The sequence below is a fragment of the Psammomys obesus genome, unplaced genomic scaffold, assembly GCF_907164565.1.
Source record: "Psammomys obesus unplaced genomic scaffold, mPsaObe1.curated_primary_1811, whole genome shotgun sequence".
NCBI lineage: Eukaryota > Metazoa > Chordata > Mammalia > Rodentia > Muridae > Psammomys > Psammomys obesus.
This window is the reverse complement of record NW_026596460.1, coordinates 6,002,336-6,024,471: the sequence shown is the minus strand read 5'-3', so window position 1 is coordinate 6,024,471 and position 22,136 is coordinate 6,002,336.

The following is a 22,136-nucleotide window of genomic DNA, read 5'->3' as shown; positions in this document are numbered from 1 at the left end:
ACACACACACACACACACACACACACACACACACACACACACACACACATTTCCTTTGTTGTAAAAAGTAATATAGATAAAACTGTATTAAATAGGATTGTTATGGTACTCAGAGCTGTTGACAGGACTATGCCATGATACACTTCCTTCCAGAAAAGCCCATCCTGTGGCCTCATGGTTGGAAACTCCTGCTTTAGCTTAGCCTGCTTCATGGCTGCCAAGTTATTCAGCTATCTGGCTTCTAAGCGTCTGAGAAAGGGTAAGGTGCAGAATTTTCAAACTCAGGAAGGATAATTTTCTGTGCGGGATTTTTTCTTGACTTGTCCTAAAATCCCACCCTGCACCCTGCTGCCAAAAGTTGTCTCAGCCTGCAGGCCTGTTGCAAGCTAATATCTCCCAGGCTCCAAAGTACTGCATTATGAAGCTAGGAAACAAAATTGCTCTGGAATGTTCTCACTGTGACAAAATGTACTGGTATCAGCAAGACCCAGGAATGGAACTACAGCTGATCCATTGCTCATTTGGCACTAATAATACAGAGATACTAGAGCGTTCCTTTCAGTGCACTGTCTGTAGAATAGAAAGAAAACATTGTCTCCTCACACTGGGGTCTGCGGGACCCTTGAGCGGGCCCCAGTACTCTGTGCCTCTGGTGAAGACAGTGTGCCTAACGATCACATGCACACTGCACAAAAAAACGGAGCCACCTTTATAAACCTCATCTTAAACGGGAGAAACCTGGAAACCTTCCTAGACCCCTCATGCACAAGGTATGCAGACTAGGGATGGCCCCAGCCCATTTGGCAAGGTCGGGAAAGGCCTAGTTCCACAGTCAGTGTTGAGCTTCGGCGCACCGAACTGAACTGCCAGGTTAGTTGAGGCCTGCCACAGTTGACCTTTTATGGATGTTGGAAGAGGCAAAACATGATTCCTTTTAATTTCCCTACAGCCCATTTCACGGATCTTTCCTCATTCAAAGTAACTCCTTCAAGCACACCTCTCCAATCTCTCGCTCCTTTCCGACCTTAATCTCTATTCCCAAAGCTTCAGCTCCTACTTCCTACTTGCATTTCAAACAACTGAAGGAGCTAAGTGAAGGTCCTTCCTAAATATCCTTGCAAGATAACTGTAGCCATGAAGAACCCTCCTTATATGACTCTTGGCCTTAACTTTCTGGTCCTTCGTTTCAAAGGTGATATACTGAGCGAGGCGATATACAGGTGATATACAGAGTTCACAGCACTCTGCACAACATGATAATTCAGATCCTTGAAACCTTTATAAAAAGCTCGATGCAGCTATACACTCTTATAACCCCAGTGCTAGAGGAGGAGAGTTGGGTACAGAGACAACACTGGGCCTTATTGGCCAGCCAGGCTGTGTTCTAGAATATTCCAATAACTCCTTACATTTTTTAGTGCTAAAAATGGTTGCATACGATGGGTATGCCACCATTTGTTTATCCACCTACTTATAAAATGTATATTTGATCCATTTCAGTCTTTAAGTTTTTGTGAGTAATGTAGTTATGCAACATTTTGCAAGTCTGTGACGATATTGACTTTCTAGAACTGTATTTGCTGAGTCTTAGTAGAAGTTTATATTTTAAAAAGCTTTAAAATATTCAAACAAAAGCCTTTGCAAAATGTTTTCTTAAATATGCCCATTTACAGGCTTATCATCCTTCTGTTAGCTAAAATAATGTCTCCAAAAATATTTACGTCACATTTCTCAGGAACTATGAATACATTACTTTATACAGCAAAAGAAAATGAAGTTTGTAGGTGCTGTGAAATATTCAGCTCACTCAAGACAAGGAGATTATGTTGTATTGTATAACTGGGCTAGGTTTAAGCACACGGATCTTTAAAAGTGACTATGGCCAGTGTGGTGTTGCTGTCTCTGAAGATTCAATAAATAAATAAATAAATAAATAAATAAATAAATAAATAGACCAAAGAATGAAGTTAGTTTCTAGGAACTGGAAAACTGAGGAGACATTCTCTCATGGAGACTCAAAGATGGACACAATCCTTCCTGCCTCTTGATGTGAACCCAGTGAGGACTATGCTTAATTTATAATCTGTAGTATGTTGCACAGGTAGCTGAGTAATTGATGTTTTATGATATTCATTTTGCAGTGATGTATCACACCAACCACACAAAGTCATATCAAGACCCCATTTTCAAGAAATCCAAAGAAGACAGATGTTCTGGGAAGTAGTCTAAGGAGAGGCAGCGGTACATGATAGGGTTTCCATGAGATCGTGACTCTTCTAAGAGCAAATGTTCTGCCTTCAGCCTGCTCCATGTCTGAAAACACTTCATTACAGATCAAATACACATTTGATCAGAATGTCTTAGCAACTGTCTTTCTAGTCATCTCTACCTCAGAGAAGAGCTGTTCCCACAGGAAGTGATCCTCCTTCCATTCTGGTCTGTGTAGCCTTTGCTATGCAGATGCTGCCAAGTAAGGCAAGAATGTTTTGACAGAGAAGAGAAGTAACCCTTTGAATGTCAGATGATTAGAATGTGATAAGTTCATGTAACTATGAGTTTCAAAAGAAAACCTGCTCCCTTCCACTACTCCTCTCACTCAAACAAAAAGGCACCTTGTATGAGAGGGTATCATGCTACCTCTCTAGAGTATCCCATGATACTTCTGTGGGAATCATTTAGGAAAATAAATGGCTAAATTAGAAGATGAACAGTTACAAAATGTACACAATGAGGATGAAGTTTCATAAATAGAAACCAGTATTTATTTCAATTTAAGGCATCAACTTTACATATTATATATTAGGCACCCATTTCAAGGCTGCTTCTTCTGCTAATAGTGGGATCACACTTAGTCTGTCAGAAGAGCCAACCTTGCTGGGGAGACCTATTCACCCTATCTATGGCTTATAGGAAACTGGAAAAGATTACACAGAACACATGGGAATATTGTGTGGAAAGGAATAAAGCATCAAAGGAGGCATATTAGACATGTTTTAGGTGTGAAAATGAAGCCAATATGGGAGCAATTCCTATAGGGAGAAATAGAAAGGCCAAATTGCTTTCAAATCCAAGGTTAATCCAACTGAAGTGTGTAAGTAGAAATACTGAAATATTCAAAGGCCATGTTTGAATGCAGCATTCAGTCAGGTAGAGATGGCCACTTCATAACTTCATGAATACAATTACCCCTCTAACGCTCTAGTTTTGCAGGTATGAAACGAAACAGCCAATACATGCATCCTAGAACCGAGGAGAGATTTCAAATAAAACAGCATGTGAACAATTTAACACTGAATCCTCACTGAAATAACACTTCAAAAACACTGTCGGTGCAGCAGCGGTGAAAAAGCACTTTGAGAACATGTGATTGACAAAGATTTATTCATGTGCTCCTTTCATCACCACTGCCTTAACAAACCTCTGAAGTCAGTATTATTTATATTTCCATTATTAGAGGATGAGGTGCACCCCTCTGTAGAATTTATATGATTAAGTCTAAAATTATGCTTCAGAGTGCAACTCACTTAGAGGTAGTATCTTTAAAGCTGTAATTAAGCAAAATGAAATCACAGGGGTGACACCCTAATCTGTATGCAAAATAATCAGGTCACAGACACAGGGAGGAGAGACCTTGAGAAGACACAAGGATAAGATGCACATCAAGAATCAAGAAGAGAAGCCTCTGAGGAATGGTATGAAAAGGTCTGGCTTAGCTGACACCTTGATTTCAGCCTCTGATGGTAGGAAAATTAATTTCTGCCATTTAAAGCAGTATGTAGTACTTTGTTATGGAAATGCTAGTAAACCTGCAACACCCAGTTACAAAAACAAAACAAACAAATCAAAAAAAAACCCAACCAACCAAACAAACAAACAAACAAACAAACAAAAACATTGACCATACATTGCATAAGTAAATTGCCCAAGGCATGGGATTAAAGTTTAAACATGTAAAAATCTGTCTCCCTCACCATAGTAAGAGCCATGCTCATCTTAAAGAATATGTAGCTTGGCAAACAAGGATGTGTCAGAAAAGATGAACAAATATGAATGGAAATGTGGAAAAAGAAACCTTTTTTCAAGAATTAAATTGGCCCATGAAATGTAACTTGCTGAAGTTCTGTTAAAAGAAAAACTGTTTGAAAGAAGTGTTGATTATCCAATATATAGGATAATCATACTATATATAATCTGTACACCTAAAGAAGCTAAGCAAGAAGGAGAACCCTGGGTAAGATGATCAACCTCATTCAGAAAGGCAACCCAGACAGACCTCGGAAGATGGAGAAAACAGGGAAAAGGACAAGAGCATACCACAGAGGGTCTCTGAAAGACTCTACCCAGCAGGGTATTAAAGCAGATGCTGAGACTCATAGCCAAACTTTGGGCAGAATACAGAGAATCTTACGAAAGAAGGAGGAGATAGAAAGACCTGGAAGGGATTGGAGCTCCACAAGAAGAGCAACAGAACCAAAAATCTGGGGCCAGAGGTCTTTGTTTGAGATTCATACTCCAACTAGGGACCATGCATGGAGATAATCTAGAACCCCTGCACAGATGTAGCCCCTGGCAGCTCAGTCTCCAAATGGGTACCGTAGTAAGGGGAAGAGGGGCTTTCTCTGACATGAACTCAGTGGCTGGCTCTTTGATCACCTCCACCTGAGAGTGGAGCAGCCTTACCAGGCCACAGAGGAAGACAATGCAGCTACTCCTGATGAGACCTGATAGGCTAGGGTCAGATGGAAGAGGAAGAGGACCTCCCCTATCAGTGGACTGGGGAAGGGGCATGGGAGGAGAAGAGGGAGAGAGGACAGGATTGGAAGGGGATGAGGGAGGAGGCTACAACTGGGATACAAATTGAATAAATTGTAATAAATAAAAACATTTTTCAAAAGACTAGAAATAAAGTTTGAATGTAGAAATCTGATTTTAAAAAGAAGTGCTGTGTGGCCACCAGGGTCAGGATTCGTTAACCCAAGGTCCCAGTGTCTCCATGTTTTTCTAGTGGGCTCTGTGGTTGGCTTCTATATCTTTCTAACATAGACCTCACTGACAACAGTAAAACATAGGCCCTGAGAACCTAGCTGAGAGATGCAGTAAGAATGCTCTACTGGAATATTTTCAGAGTATCAAGTCAGATTAAACATCCAAGTCATTAGATCCAGGACAAGGCATGAAGTTTATTCATTACTTTTCTCAAGTTGACATCTTTGAAAATGATGCCCTGGTTGAATAAAATATTTCTCACAAAGCAGTGAAGTCTCGGAGTACAAATAAGTGGTAAAGCCTTACTATCGTGCATGAGGCCCTAGCTTCGTCTCCAACACCACAATAACAAATAAAAAGAATTATCACCCAGACTTTTTTATCTTCGCCATTAATAATCCACTTAGATATCTCTCTTTACTAGTTTATTAATGTAGCCACATCTTTTCTGTACAAAAAAAAAATGTACAAGCCTAAGATGCTAATTACCATTGCCTAACTCAGAGAAACCACCCAAATACAAAGATCTTCTCTGTCCTCAATTCTTCTTCTTCCCTTTTTTCTTCACTTCCTAATCATATCCTACTCCAGATTTTTGTGTCTTTCTGGTTGCACTAATTTTATTGAAATAGTACAAATTAATACACAGCTTGGGTCTTAAAACAACACAGTCCCAACCTAGTCCCACTTGACTGAAATCAAGGTTCTAGGAGAGCTACATTCCTTTCAGAAGATCCTGGAAGAGAATACACATTCCATCCATCTGACCCTCTTCTGTATAAAGATGGCTAGCCACCTCAAAATGTAGCTTAGAAAGGTTCTATAGTTTCAAGAACCCATGTGATCAGATTTAGACCACCTGGATATCAAGGATGTTCTTTTTATACCAACATCTGCTGATCAACAGCTTCAGTGACTTCTGCAAACTTAAGTCTCCATTGCCTATCTAATGAAGTTTGTTCACCAATTAAAATTTACAATTTACCCTTTAACTTGGTTCAAGGGCTATTCACTGTGATGTTCCACTAGAGGGCACTAAAAATCTGTAAAATATACAACACATTTCAAATAACATTCTGTAATATATAAATCCTATTTCAAATAATGATGTGAGAGTATGACAAAGTTGAATACACTGGTATAATTCTTAAAACACGCATTTTTAAAAATTTGAGTCCTCAGGGGTTGTTGGTGGAGAATAGGCAGAAATAAGGTAGTTCACACTTTTCAAAACTGAAACAGCCTGAGGATAAAGTGAGATGGGGATTACAAGTGTGATGATAATTCAGTTAGTCTCCACCTGGGCTCAAAAATCATACAAAAAAGGAGAGAGAGAGAGAGAGATGTGTAGCCGAAGTGTTAAAACAATGTTCTCATTCAGGGGTTTAATAAATGGCTCTTCCATTAGGATTAGATACAAGCATAGTGTTTTGTGAAGATAATTTTACCCAGGAGGGGTAGCGGAGAAACAAGGCCTAGGCTGGTTTCTTGAAGAAGGAAGAAGATAGCAGACGTGGATAGCAATGGTGAACAGTGAAAGAGAAACAAGTAAGACAGATAAGAGGCTGTGTGTGGCCTTAGATCCAAAGGAGGGAGAGAGATGCCTATTTTCTTGTAGGTCTTGTTGTTAACAATATAGAAGCCTGCCATGAACTGAAAGTGGAATTGGTTCCTCAAATTCTCATATACGGTAGGCTTGGGTAAGAAGAGATCAGAGGGAAGTGATACAGATAGGAAGTATACAACTTCCTCCTACTGTAAAGACATCAGAACTAAAGGTAACAGCACCATTACAGTGCCTGACAGATATAGACAAGGAAAAAGGGGGAGGGAATGGATGTGCCTGAGGACTGATTTAACTAACATGAGATGGAAAGCTAGAACTAGCTACTGTCTGGTTACTTTGTTTTGCCTTTTATTTTCTATCCGATATGAAAATTATTTAAGGAAAAGTCATGTATTTGGAAGTGTAATCCTTTTCTCTAGAGAAGTGGAAGCACTGTCAACACAGAAAATGACTGCTAGAATAGGTTTTACCATTTTATGTATGGGTAGATTCCTGACGGTAAAATTTGGCTGTCAAAGTTTGCTATGTAATACGAAATTATTTTCTTCAGTGTATGTTTGAGTCTAAGAAGTATTTTGCTTTTATTAGGAATATCTAAGTTGTATGGAGCATTTTCTGAGTTGCTATAAACATTTCTGTGTGAAGGTAAGTCAAGCTTGCTCTCTACACTATCTTCCAGAGATGGTAGAGACGTATGAAAAGAAAGACTATTCCTTAGACATGACATGATAGCAACCACTCCTCTCTCACTACTATGGAATGAGAACTGATAAGCCTGTGCTTTCCATGATGAAGGAGCCTAGGAGCCAAAGTCACAGTCCTGAAAACTGGGATGAAGGTTAACAACTTTCTTGGAGTTGAAAATAAATCAGCAAAGTTTTGGAGATTTTGAGGAAGTTCTGGCTGTGTGTGGAAGCCTTAGGAAGGATAGGACATTCTCTTGTTTTTCTTCCCATCTCAGAAAGGCTTTGCTTCCATCACTACACAAGAAAAGTTCAAAGGCACACTGTTATCAAAAGAGCATATTACGAACTGTAAATACATGCAGGCTTTCATTCTCGGATCTGGGAATTTGATTTACATTGACTGTACGTAGCAATTGACTTCGTAAGTACATTTTTATGCAAGTATGCACACTTGATCATATTCCTCCGATATCCTCCTTTTTTTTGCAAAAATATATAATCCTACTCTTTAGGTACACTTTTTTATTTTATTTTTTTATTTTTTGGTTTTTGGGAACAAGGTTTCTCTGTGTAGCCTTGGCTGTACTGGAATTGTTGGCCTTGAATTCAGAAAGCTACCTGCCTCTGTCTCCCCAAGGGTTGGGATCACAGGTGTGTGCCAGAGCTCCTGACCGTTAGGTACACTGTAATTAAATTTTATTTGTATTTTATGTCTATTTGATTTTTTTGTATGTATGTATGTATGTACACCACATGTCTGCCTTGTGCTCATTGAGGATAGACGAGGGCATCAAATTCCCTAGAACTAGAGTTTCATATAGTTGTAAGTTACCATGTGGGTGCTGAGACTCAAATCTAAGTCCTCTGGAAGTTAATCAAGTGTGCTTTTAACCAGTGAACCATGTTGCCAGCTTCTGTACTTTAATTTTCAAGAGAAGATGAAGAGGAGGAGCAAAAACTCAAAATGCTATGCTTTTCACCAGCTTCTTCTGCATGAAGAAAGAAAAAAGGCAAGAAACACAATAAATGTCAGGCTAGCAGGTGCTGGATCTGGCACAAAAAACCAAACCTCATCTGCTAAAGAGCAAGGGATAGGTGTTCTGAGATTTTAAATGGGATGCACGGTGTCAAAATAATCTGTGGTGTGAATTTGACTAAATTTTTACACCTTTGCATCTTTTAAATGATGGTGACTACAAAAACCTGTCAATGGGTAGGCTAATGAAGATGCTTGGACCCTTTTCTGCAGGGTAGAAACAGCTTCCAAAAATAAAATGCAGTTTTGATGGAGTAAGCTTTCTGTTCTCACATTTCTAGGTGACAGTCACACTTTTTGCCAATTCACAGCGTGAGGATCTAAAATACATAAATATTTGCCAACTTTTACAAGAGTGTGCTAATACAAAACATAGCACATGCATAAAGGCACACAGACTCAAAGAAACTGAAGAAATAACATGGATCATAAAGGCTGTTTTAATGCCTATGTATTCATCAAACTGCTGCAGAAAGGGGAAGGAGCTTTCTCAAATGTTTCTGGCACCCAAGTACTTAAAGGGGGAGAAACATCACATATATTAATGGTAGCCTTGAGACTAGCAGAGAACTGACCGAGGCCTGCCTTTTTTTTACAATATCGCCATGGTCACCAGTCCCTTAAGCTGTGTGGTCCTTTATCTCCTGGAAACAGATAAGTCCTGGAATACATAAGGGACCCATGGCTAAAGTGTATAAACCACAGCTCAGCTCCTTCCCTGGAGGGCTGCAGCATTAACTCTTCACTCAACTGGCTATCTCAACCTCTACCTTCTTCATTCACAGGCTCCACAGAAGCCCAAGTCACCCAGACCCCAAGACACCTCATCACAGAGACTGGGAAGACGCTGATAATAACTTGCTCTCAGAATATGAATCATGACTCTATGTTCTGATATAGACAAGACTCAGGTCTGGGTCTAAAGTTTATTTATTACTCAATCTATGTTGATATTACCTATGAGGGAAAAGTCTCTGATGGGTATATTGTCTCTAGAAAAGAAAAAAATTACCTTTCCACTAACACTGGAATCCACCAGCATCTGCCAGACCTCCTTTTACCTCTGTGCCAGCAGTGAACACAGCGCTGCAGGACCAGCTGCTCTCTGCACACACACACACACACACACACACACACACACACACACACACACACGACATCCCCACATGAACAAGAATCCTCCACTCTCAAGAGGCCCTACTCCAGCCTGCAGGAAGGAGCAGCTTTATCCAGTGACAACCGTGGAAGCCCTCTTCCACTCCCCAGCCTCAGGGACTCGCAGCAATGCACCTTCCTGTAGTGAAGGACTGCCATGCTCCCGTTCTCAACTTCTTTATACCACAGAGACTCAAAACTCAGAGAGAACACATTCTTTGTGCTAGGTCTAGAAATCCCGGGTGTCACTGTGTTCCTGTCTCCCTGTGGGGCTTTAATCTTCAGATACAATGGAGCTGCAACTTAAGGAGCTGCTCCTAACAAGTTTGCATCTTCTCACATTGCCGGTTTTACTATTGATAATTTTGTCATTTTTTTTTTCCTGCGCGTGAGTGGAAATGCCATATTCTGAGTTGTTTATCAAATAAAACTTTGTTATTCACTAATGTGCAAACTCACAATGTAGCTTTTCACTACACCTCTGATATACTTTCACATCAAATCCATAGCCATGTTTTACAAGTGTCTCGGAACTTTTCTAATTTCCTCCATCCTTGCTGTTATTGTGTAATCTTTCACCTGGATTTCTCTGGCCACCACTTAACTAGTTACCCTGTCAGCTTGCCAGCTCTTCCTACCCACAAATCTCACTTGAGCTGAAAACCTTTCAGTTTCTTTAATTAACAGTCTTGTGTCAATTGTTTTGTGAGTTAGTAAGTCTGGATATTTTTTTTCTGATATAGGTTTCTGCTTTTCTTTAGCTACTCTGCCCGCCTATATTCTCATACAGAACTTTCCTCTCCTCTTCAATCCCCGAGGTATGTCCCGTGCTAGCTCACTCCTCACTCTTCATCAGTGATGCCCATCTACCAGATCACCTCTCTACAAGGTGATTTGCTCATGTACAAGGATGATTCATGTACAAGAATCTCCTCCAAGGAGGGCTTAAGAGATCTTATAACAGCCCGATGAGTTCTGTGCTCTTATTACACCTTGAGCAAAGCTAGCACAAATACACAAACCCCACCAGGAGCTTACCCACCATGGACAGCCATGAGAGTTCTCTGTTGTGTAGCCTATTGCCTTCTTAGAATAGGTAAGTAAGAGGCATAGGTATGATGTTGAAGCTGCTATGGCAAACCCTGCATTTTCTGGCTTTTATCCATATATATTACTGTTCTTCCTACACACCCTGCATTTTGTCCATAATATCTATGGGTCACAGTTTCACTAAGGTACCTGTTAGGTAGCACCATCAGGACACATGAATCTGTGATATAACTAGAATATGTACATTGCCCTCCATGTGTAGATCCTGATATAGGCAGATATTTAACCCAGCATTTGCTTGGTTCCTGGAGTTCTAAGCATGAATATTTAAGAAGTAAGGGGTTTCTTTTTTTTATTAATTACAGTTTGTTCACTTTGTATCCCCCAATAAGCCCCTCCCTCTTCCCCTCCCGGTCCTACCCTCCCTCCGCTTCTTCATGCATGCCCCACCCAAAGTCCACTGATAAGGGAGGTCCTCCTCTCCTTCCTTCTGATCTTAGTCTATCAGATCACATCAGGAGTGGCTGCATTGTCCTCTACCGTGGCCTGGTAAGGCTGCTCCCCCCTCAGGGGGAGGTGATCAAAGAGCAGGCCAATCAGATTATGTCAGAGGCAGTCCCTCTTCCCATTACTATGTAACCCACTTGGACACTGAACTGCCATGGACTACATCTGTGCAGGGGTTCTAGGTTATCTCCATGCCAGGTACTTGGTTGGAGTATGAGTATCTGGGAAGACCCCTGTGTTCAAATTTTCTTGTTCTGTTACTCTCCTTGTGGTGTTCCTGTCCTCTCCAGATCTTACTATTTCCCACTTCTTACGTAAGATTCCCTACACTTTGCCCAACAGTTGACCATAAGTCTCAGTGTCTGCTTTGATAGTCTGCAGGGCAGAGCCTTTCAGAGGCCCTCTGTGGCAGGTTTCTAGCTTGTTTCCTGATTTCTTCTTCTTCTGATGTTTATCCTTTTTGCCTTTCGGGATGGGGATTGAGCGTTTTAGTCAGGGTCCTCTCTCTTAATTAGTTTCTTTAGATGTACAGATTTTAGTAGGTTTATCCTATGTTATATGTCTATATGTGTGAGCATATACCATGTGTGTCTTTCTGCTTCTGGGACAACTCACTCAGGATGATCCTTTCCAGGTCCCACCACTTACCCGCAAATTTCATGATTTTCTTATTTTTCATTGCAGAGTAGTACTCCATTGTGTAGATGTACCACAGTTTCTGCATCCATTCTTCAGTTGAGGGGCATCTGGGCTGTTTCCAGCTTCTGGCTATTACAAATAAAGCTGCTACAAACATGGTTGAGCAAATGTCTTTATTGTGTACTTGAGCCCCTTTTGGATATATGCCTAGGAGTGGTATGCCTGGATCTTGAGGAAGCGTTATTCCTAGTTGTCTGAGAAAGCGCCAGAGTGATTTCCAGAGTGGTTGTACAAGTTTACATTCCCACCAGCAGTGGAGGAGGGTTCCTTTTTCTCCACAACCTCTCCAGCATGTGTTGTCACTTGAGTTTTTGATCTTGGCCATTCTGATGGGTGTAAGGTGAAATCTCAGGGTTGTTTTGATTTGCATTTTCCTAATGGCTAATGACATTGAGCATTTCTTTAAGTGCTTCTCTGCCATTTGATATTCCTCTACAGAGAATTTTCTCTTTAGCTCTGTTCCCCATTTTTTAATTGGATTACTTGGTTTGCTGTTTTTCAGCTTCTTTCGTTCTTTATATATACTAGATATTAGCCCTCTGTTAGATAAAGGGTTGGTGAAGATTCTTTTCTAGTTGTAGGCAGTTGTTTTGTTTTGATGATGTTCTTAAAGTAAGACTATTTCTTTCACACTTTAAATGTGTAGACTCTCTGCTTTCTGTAATCCGTTACACCACAACACTGAAAGTCACATCCTCAATGCACAAAAATGATTATCACAAAGGGATAATCATTTTCCTGAATCCTGCTTTTACTGGGGGAAAATACTGTCCCCACAGAAAAGAAGCACCCAGAAGCATTACCTACCTCCTCAAACAGGAACATATTTGAGGTCTCAGGTGCCCCGGTGGTAGGAGGCACAAACGGACCACTTTGGCTTAGAATCTAAGTGGTTCTCAGCCTTCCTAATGCTGTGACCCTTTAATACACTTCCTCATGTTATGCTGTCCCCAAACCATAAAATTACTTCATTACCACTTCATAACTGTAATTTTGCTACTGTTGTGAATTGTAATGTAAATATCTGATATGCTGATATCTAAAATGTGACACCTGTGGGGGTTGCAGCCCACAGGCTGGGCACCACTGGGACTGTCAGTGTTCTCTTTCCACTATTCCTTGTTGACTCTTTCAAGTGGGACTCTTCAATCCAGGCTCTGTAACAGAATTAGCTTTAATCCACCAAGTGTCCTTTTCCCCAGCTCTTGGAAGACCAGCTTTCTACACACTGGTCCTCAGAGACTCACAGGAGCTCTCCTCCATTTATCTCTGTCAAAGAACATTTAAATACTAATGTAACTCTTCTCCCTTCAGCACGTCCAACTCCACTGTGCATTTGCAGACTCTGTTAACATTTGCACATACACCGCATTGAGTCATCAACCACCAACCTTGCTAGAAATGTCTGGCACATGACAAAAACAAGCATTTTAAGTATGTTTTTTTTTCCAATTATTTACCTAAAATTCACACTTCATTGATGGCCCATAAACCCACTCTTGGTGGCACACTGTCCCCACCAGCCCTCTCGGTAAATCTCTGGATGATACTGCACCAGTGTTGTCACTTTCGGCAGTGAAACTTGAATAAAAGATTCTTTGTGAGAGGAATTAGCTAATTGCATACTGAAAAAGATCCGTTACCATTACCTCAATCTATGGACCCAGAACAGCAACAATTAAAAATAAATAAATACTGAAATAAATAAGTTAATAAATACTAAAAAAAAAATAACGTAGTCAGAAGACTAAATGTGTGTCCTTCCAGACATGCACAGTATTATTCCACATACATGTGCACTGAAGTGGAGAGAGAGAAAGGAAAAGAGAGAGAGGCACACACATTTCTGTGCAACCTTTTTCCTTTTTTGACACCTCCAGATGTTCACTTTAGAAAAGGAGAACTCATGCATGTGGTCAAGAACGATGACATCATAAACACTCAATGTAGGGTGACAAAAGAAACCACACTTTCCTCAAAACTGCCATGAGAATAAGGCTCATCTCTGCTGTGCTACTATGTTTCCTGGCAGCAGGTGGGTCCTGGAAATTGGTATGTCCTGGGCATTGAGGAAAAATTGTTTACTGTTATTTCTTTGCCTTATTTTGCTAGTATCAGGCTGTTTGGTGGCTTTGTTTTTCTTCTTCTTCTTCTTCTTCTTCTTCTTCTTCTTCTTCTTCTTCTTCTTCTTCTTCTTCTTCTTCTTCTCATCTTCTTCTTTTTCTTCTCTAACAGGCCTTGTGGACATGAAAGTAACACAGACACCAAGATATCTGATCAAAAGAATGGGAGAGAATGTTTTGCTGGAATGTATACAGGATATGAACCATGAAAGAATGTACTGGTATCGACAAGATCCAGGTCTGGGGCTATGGCTGATCCAGTTTTCATATGATGTTGATAGTAATGATAAAGGAGACATCCCTGATGGGTACAGGGTCTCTCGGAAGAAGCGCGAGCATTTCTCCCTGATTCTGGAGTCTGCTGAAGCCAACCAGACGTCTGTGTACTTCTGTGCCAGCAGTATATCCACAGCACTGCACAGCCACACCCTGTTTGCACAAAAAGTAGTAGATTGGGAAGGAGCCGACTCTACCTCATGCCTTCAAGTCAAATTTGTGCCTATTAGAAATAGGTGGCCATCAAAAATGAACTTCTCCATGTCCACACCTTAGAAAAAAAGAAAGAAAGCACAAGATATTCTTAATCCTTCATAACCCAAAAGACAATGAAGGCAATGTGAACTTAACCTACTCAAGTATGAGCTAAACTGAAGTATGTCCCTAAACTGAAGTCATGAGAATGACACCCTACAAACAGAAGTCCTCGTTCATATGGACACTAAAGCTCCATCTAACATTTTAATAACTTCACCCCCTCATTTTAAGTCCTGGTTCCCTTCGCTAGACTTTGTTTACCCTCTGTCAGCAGGGGCACTTACACCCCTCACCTCTGTACATAAACTTTACTGTCTGTACAGATCAAAGGTTTATAAATTTTGAATTTTATTTATTCCATTTAAAACCAAAGCAGTTTCATTAATAACAATTAAAAATTGACTTCAGAATCTTTTTTCAATTACTTTTCATTGAAAGTCTCCAGTCAGGACAAGAATAAACCCTGGTGCAGGTAGTCAAGCTGTAACCACACTTACAAACACATGGAAACTGTTTGTTTAGAGGAATGAAACACACAAAAAATATTAACTGAGGCTCAAATTACAAGATTAAAAAAACATTAATGAAATAATTCAAACCTGTAACAGCATATTTAAATTTTAAGATTTCATTTATTTGCTTTGCAGTTGTGTGTGTATTCTTGCATGCTTCTGTGAGTGTATCCATTTGCGCATATGTCAGAGGAAAACTTGCAGGGGTTGCACTGGGCTTGACCGGGTTGGCTCCAGGTGCCTTTACCCACTGAGCTGTCTGGTTGATATCATTATTACATGCTACGTTTGTTTTTTTTTTTTCAAAGGAACTCAGGTGTGAAAAGTACATATATATTATAATGTTTAGAATTAAATTTACATGAGTGAATGAATAGACATTAGCTGATGTGAAATAATAGTAGTCAAGAACAGAAGAACTTTTAAAAAGGAAAAAAAATAATCAGTTTTATGTGCAATTTCCCTGAAGAGTGAGCTATCCAGGAATCAAGGGTCTCCTGATAGAAGATAACATCAAGAAAAGAGACAAGACATCATCACAAAATATAGTTACTTAGCAACGCTATATACTAGGATCTTTATTGTATGTGTAAATCTGGTATTATCTATAAATCCACTATTGCCTGCAGGAAACATTGGTGAGAGTCAGATAAGATAAAAGAAAAGGAATGAGTCTGAGTAGTGCTTTTAGTCTCATCATCACCAGACGTCTTCTACACTGCATCAAAGTCAAATCCCAACTTCAATGTTTGCCATCATAGTTTCAGGTCCTGTCCTGCCATTTGCTTCCTCTATCACACCTATGTATTGCAGCAAAAGCAGAGAAAAGGAACTTGAATGAAATAAAAATATGCAGAGATGAAATAGCATTCATGGAAATAAAAACATCTAAAGGAACTAATAGATTGTTGAAATAGAAAGTTTGAGTTTGTGAATAAATTGAAAGTAATGTGCTAAGAAAAAATTCATAATATGACTTCCTTTTTAATTTTTTTATTTAACTTTTATTAATTACACTTTATTCATTTTGAATCCCCCCATAAGCCCCTCCCTCCTACCCTCCCAGTTCCACGCTCCCCCCTTTCTCCATGCATGCCCCTCCACAAGTCCACTGATGGGGAGGTCCTCCTCTCCTTCTTTCAGATCTTAGTCTATCACTTCTCATCAGAAGTGGCTGCATTGTCAGGGTTCTAGGTTATCTCCATGAATAGTCCTTGGTTGGAGTATGAGTTTCTGGGAAGTTCCCTGTGTTCAAATTTTCTTGCTCTGTTGCTCTTCTTGTGGAGTTCCTGTACTCTCCAGCTCTTATTATTTCCCACTTCTTACATAAAATTCCATTCACTCTGCCCATCAGTTGGCCATCAGGCTAAGCATCTGTTTTGACAGTCTGCACGGCAGAGGTTTTTAGAGGCCCTCTGTGGCAGGTTCCTAGGTTGTTTCTTGTTTTCTTTTTCTTCTGATGTCCATCCTCTTTGCCTTTCAGGGTGGGGATTGAACATTTTAGTTAGGGTCCTCTCTTTTGCTTAGTTTGTTTAGATATACAGATTTTAGTGGGTTTATTCTATGTTGTAGGTTTATATGAGTGAGTATATACCATGTGTGTCTTTTTGCTTCTGGGACAACTCAGTCAAGATGAACCTATCGAGGTCCCACCATTTACCTGCAAATTTCATGATTTCCTTATTTTTCATTGCTGAGTAATACCCCATTGTACAGATTTAACACAGTTTCTGCATCCATTCTTCAGTTGACGGGCATCTGGGCTGTTTCCAGCTTCTGGATATTACAAATAAAGCTGTTAAAAACATGGTTGAGCAAATGTCCTTATTGTGTATTTGAGCCTCTTTTGGATATATACCTAGGAGTGGTATGGCTGGATCTTGAGGAAGCGCTATTCCTAGTTGTCTGAGAAAGCGCCAGATTGATTTCCAGAGTGGTTGTTTTCATTCCCACCAGCAGTGGAGAAGGGTTCCCCTTTCTCCACAAACTCTCCAGCATGTGTTGTCACTTGAGTTTTTGTTCTTGGCCATTCTGATGGGTGTAAGGTGACATCTCAGGGTTGTTTTGATTTGCATTTCCCTAATGGCTAATGAGGTTGAGCATTTCTTTAAGTGCTTCTCTGCCATTCGATATTCCTCTACAGGGAATTCTCTTTTTAGCTCTGTTTTCCATTTTTAAGTGGATTACTTGGTTTGCTGCTTTTCAGCTTCTTTAGTTCTTTATATATACTGGATATGAGTCCTCTGTCAGATAAAGGGTTGGTAATGATTCTTTCCCAATCTGTAGGCAGTCGCTTTGTTTTGATGACAATGTCCTTTGCTTTACAGAAGCTTTTCAGTTTCATGAGGTTCCATTTTTTTGATAGTTGCTCTTAAAGCTTGTGCTGTTTGTGTTCTGTTCAGGAAGTTTTCTTCTGTACCAATAAGTTCTAGGGTATTCCTCACTTTTTTTTTTCTAGCCGATTTAATGTGTCTGGTTTTATGTTGAGGTCTTTGATCTACTAGGACTTCAGTTTTGTGCAGGGTGTTAAGTATCGATCTATTTTCATTTTCCTACATGCAGACATCCAGTTGGACCAGCACCATTTGTTGAAGATGCTATCTTTTTTCCATTGTATGGTTTTGGCATCTTTGTAAAACATCAGGTGTCCATAAGTGTGTGGGTTTATTTTTGGGTCTTCTGTTCGGTTTCATTGATCCACCATTCTGTTTCTATGCCAGTACCATGCAGTTTTTATAACTATTGCTCTATAGTACAGCTTGATATCAGGGATGGAGATACCTCCAGAAGATCTTTTATTGTAGAGGATTGTTTCAGCAATTCTGGGTTGCTTGTTATTCCATACGAAGTTGAGAATTTTTCTCTCCAGGTCTGTAAAGAATTGTGCTGGCAATTTGATGGGAATTGCATTAAATCTGTAGATTGGTTTTGGTAAGATGGCCATTTTTACTATGTTTATCCTGCCAAGCCATGAGCATGGGAGATCTTTCCATCTTCTCATATCTTCTTCTAACTCTTTCTTCAGAGACTTGAAATTTTTTTCATACAAGTCTTTGACTTGCTTGGTTAGCGTTACACCAAGGTACTTTATATCATTTGTGGCTATTGTGAAGGGTGTTGTTTCTATAATTTCTTTATCAGCTCTTTTGTCCTTTGTATACAGGTGTGCTACTGATTTTTTTGAGTTAATTTTGTATCCGACCACTTTGCTGAAGGTGTTTATCAGCTGTAGGAGTTCCCTGGTAGCGTTTTTGGGGTCACTCATGTATCCTATCATATCATCTGCAAATAGTGATAATTTGACTTCTTCCTTTCCAATCTGTATCCCCTTGATCTCCTTGAACTGTCTTATTGCTCTAGCAAGGACTTCCAGAACTATGTTGAAGAAATATAGAGAGAGTGAGCAGCCTTGTCTTGTCCCTGATTTCAGTGGGATTGCTTAAAGTTTCTCTCCGTTCAGTTTGATGTTGGCTATAGGCTTGCTGTATATTGCCTTTACTATGTTTAGATATGTGCCTTGTATCCCTGATCTCTCCAAGACTTTAAACATGAATGGATGTTGGATTTTGTCAAATGCTTTTTCAGCATCTAGGGAGATTATCATGTGTTTTTTTTTCTTTCAGTTTGTTAATATGGTGGATCACATTGATGGATTTCCATATATTAAACCACCCCTGCATACCTGGGATGAAGCCTATTTGGTCATAGTGGATAATATCTTTGATGTGTTCTTGTATTCAGTTTGCAAGTATTTTCTTAAGTATTTTTCCATCAATGTTTATAAGGGAGATTGCCCTGAAATTCTCTTTCTTAGTTGAGTCTTTGTGAGGTTTAGGTACCAAGGTGACTGTGGCTTCATAGAATGAGTTTGGTAATGTTTCTTCTGTTTCTATTTTATGGAATAGTTTAAAGAGAATTGGAGTTAGCTCTTCTTTGAAGGTCTGGTAGAATTCTGTGCTGAAGCCATCTGGTCCTTTGCTTTTTTTGGATGGGAGACTTTTGATGACCGCTTCTATTTCTTTGGGAGATATAGGACTATGTAATTGATTTACCTGGTCCTGATTCAGCTTTGGTAAGTCAAATCGATCAAGAAAATTGTCCATTTCATTTAGATTTTCAAATTTTGTGGCATATAGACTTTTGAAGTAAGTCCTAATGATTATTTGGATTTCTTCAGTGTCTATAGTTATGTCCCCCTTTTCATTTCTGATTTTGTTGATTTGGGTGGTGTCTCTATGCCTTTTAGTTAGCTTGGCTAAGGGTTTGTCGATCTTGTTGATTTTCTCAAAGAACCAGCTCTTGGTTGCATTGATTCTTTGAATTGTTTTATTTGTTTCTAATTGATTGATTTCAGCCCTGAGTTTGATTATTTCCAGCCATCTACTCCTTTTTCGTGTGTCTGCTTCTTCTTTTTCTAGGGTTTTTAAGTGGACCATTAAGTTGCTTGAATGAGCTGTCTCGAATTTCTTCTTGGAGGCACTTAGTGCTATGAACTTTCCTCTTAGCACTGTTTTCATTGTGTTCCACAAGTTTGGGTATGTTGTGTCTTCATTTTCATTGAGTTCTAGGAAGACTTTAATTTCCTTCTTTATTTCTTTCCTGACACAGCTGTCATTTAGTAATAAGTTGTTTAGTTTTCATGTGTGTGTAGGCTTTTTGCTATTTTTGTTGTTGATAGGTCCAGCTTTATTCCATGGTGATCAGACAAGATACAACGGATTTCATTTTTCTTGTATCTGTTGAGGCTTGCTTCGTGACCAACTATATGGTATATTTTGGAGAAGGTTCCATGTGGTGCTGAGAAGAATGTAAATTCTTTTGTGTTTGGGTGTAAAGTTCTGTAAATGTCTGTGAGGTCCATTTGATTCATGACCTCTGTCAGAGTTATTGTTTTTTTTGTTTAATTTCTGTTTTGTTGACCTGTCCTTTGTTGAGAGTGGGGTGTTGAAGTCTCCCACTGTTAATGTGTAGGGATCTATATGTGGTTTAAATTTTATCAATGTTTCTTTTACAAATGTGGGTGCTCTTGTATTTGGGGCATAGATGTTCAGGATTGTGATGTCTTCCTGGTGGAATTTTCCCTTGATGAGTATGAAGTGTCCTTCCCCATCTCTTTTTATTAATTTTGGTTGAAAGTCTATTTTATCAGATATTAGAATGGCTACTCCTGCTTGTTTCTTGGTTCCATTTGCTTGGAAAGTTGTCTTCCAACCTTTTACCCTCAGGTAATGTCTATCTTTGTGCCTTAGGTGTTTTTCTTGTAAGCAATAGATTGCTGGGTTTTGTTTACATATCCATTCTGTTAATCTTTGTTCTTTTACTGGAGAGTTGAGCCCATTGATGTTGAGAGAGATTAATGACCAGTGGCTGTTAGATCCTTTGATTTTGATGTTGGCTGTGGTCATAAGGTTGTGTGGTTGGTTGCTTTTTGTTTTACTGTAGTAAGGTTAATTATTTCCTGTGTTTTCTTGACAGAAGCTAATTTTCTTGGGTTGTATTTTCCCTTCCAGTGTCTTCTGTAATGCTGGATTTGTGTGTAGGTATTGTTGAAATTTGTTTTTGTCATTGAATATCTTGTTTTCTCTGTCTATGAGGACTGAGAGTTTTGCAGAGTATAGTAGCCTGGGCTGACATCTGTGTTCTCTTAGGGTCTGCATGATATCTGTCCAGGCCCCTCTGGCTTTCATAATCTCTGTTGAAAAGTCAGGTGTGATTCTAATGGATTTGCCATTATATGTTACTTGGCCTTTTTCCCTTGCAGCTTTTAGTATTTTTTCTTTGTTCTGTATACTTACTGTTTTGATTATTATGTGGTGGGAGGATTTTCTTTTGTGATCAATTTTGTTGGGTGTTATGTAGGCCTCATGTATTCATATTGGCCTCTCCTTTAACTTGGGGAAATTTTCTTCAATGATTTTGTTATAAATATTTTCTGGGCCTTGGAGAAGGGAGTCTTCCTTTTCCTCTATACCTGTTATTCTTAGGTTTTGTCTTCTCATATTGTCTTGGATTTCTTGGACAGTCTGTCTCAGGAATTTTTTGGATTTAACATTTTCTTTGACAGATACATCGATTTCTTCCATTGTATCTTCTACACCTGAGATTCTTTCTTCCATCTCTTGTAGTCTGTTGATTATGCTTACCTCTGTAGTTCCTGTTTTCTTCCCTAAATTCTTTCTCTCCATTATTTCTCCATTATTTCTTCCATTTGTGTTTTCTTTAATTTTTCCAGTTCTATCTTCAGGTCTTGAGTTGTTTTGTTTACTTCCTTCACCTGTCTGATTGCATTTTCTTGTTTTTCTTTTAGTTCCTCCAACTCTCTTTCTTTTACTTCTTTCAGTGATTTAATTATTTCTTCTCTGAAGGCCGCAATCTGTTTGGCTGCATCTTCCCGTATTTCTTCACAGATGGCCTTAATCTGCTCCTCTTTAACTTCTTCCATTTCTTTACCGATAGCCATGATCTGTTTGATTTTATCTTCCTCTAATTCTTTACGTATTTTATTTTTTTCCTCTACTATCCTCTTCATCAGCATAGATGTAAGGTCATCTTCTTGATTTTCTATTATGCTGCGTTGTCCAAGGCTGTTCGCCCCTGGATGGCTGGGTTCTCGGGATGCCATATTGCTCTGTCTTTTGTTGGTTGAGCTTTTACAGTGACCTCTACCCATTGAGCTGTTTTAGGTGTTGGCTGTTAGTTTGTGTGCTTCCTGGAGTCCTGAGGTAGGGAGAATCCCCTTGGCCAGAAGATGATTTTTCCTGAAGGAGTCCTCCTTTGCTTTTTTGTATGGTCACTGTATGGCCAGTGTTTCTCAGGAATTGCCACTACTCACTTCAGGTGTATAGACCTGAGTAATAGCTGTGGTATTTGTTAGGCAGGGGGGGCTCTCCTCTTACCCATAGTAGTTCTCAAGACAACTGCCCCACTGCTGGGTTTCTCGTTATAAATTTAGTGAGCTATTGCTGTTGTTACAGTTTTCCAGGTACAGCCCTCTTGAAGAAACTGCTGATTCCCTAGCTGTGTGGTTTTCTCCCAACAGGGAAACTCAGTCTGTTATCCTGGGGCACACAGTTCTGTCCGGGAAAGTGAGAGGAGCGCCCGGCAAGTCTCTGGGCCAAAGGCTGAGTGCTCTGCTCTGGGCCTGGAGAATGTGCACCTAGGTTGATTTGGCGCCTGGGGACTCCGCTCTGGTCTGGAGGTTGGTAACTGAGGGCTCCACTCTGGTCTAAAGGCTGGGTGCCTCACTCTAGACCAGAAGCTGTGTGTCCCTGTCTGGGATGT